The sequence below is a fragment of the Penaeus monodon genome, chromosome 29, assembly GCF_015228065.2.
Source record: "Penaeus monodon isolate SGIC_2016 chromosome 29, NSTDA_Pmon_1, whole genome shotgun sequence".
Taxonomy (NCBI): Eukaryota; Metazoa; Arthropoda; class Malacostraca; order Decapoda; family Penaeidae; genus Penaeus; species Penaeus monodon.
This window is the reverse complement of record NC_051414.1, coordinates 32,555,228-32,555,658: the sequence shown is the minus strand read 5'-3', so window position 1 is coordinate 32,555,658 and position 431 is coordinate 32,555,228.

Here is a 431-nt window from a genome sequence, read left to right as displayed (position 1 = left end):
AGATAGGTGGTGAAGGGAGAGGAGGATGAAGAGTGGGAATGGAGAGGGGGATGAAGGGAGATGAGGAGGGAAGAGAGAAGGGGAGATGGGCAGGGAGAAGGGAGAAGGAAGAGGGTAGATCGAGGACGAACGGGGAGGGGAGAGGGAGAAGGGAGAGGAGGAAGGGAGAAGGGAGAAGGGAGATCGAGGACGAACGGGGAGGGGAGAGGGAGAAGGAAGAGGGGAGGTCGGGGGCGAACGGGGAGGGGAGGCAAGGAAGGGGCGGGGGTAGGGGAAGCTATAAACATTGCACATGGCCGGGCGTTCATTCATTATACACCGACTTCCACATCCATTTGATGCTCATTTTATTATGTATGCGCCATGAACATTTCACTTTTCACTCGTCCGAATCGACTGTCAGCAGCAGCGCTACGAGATTTAGGGGCCGA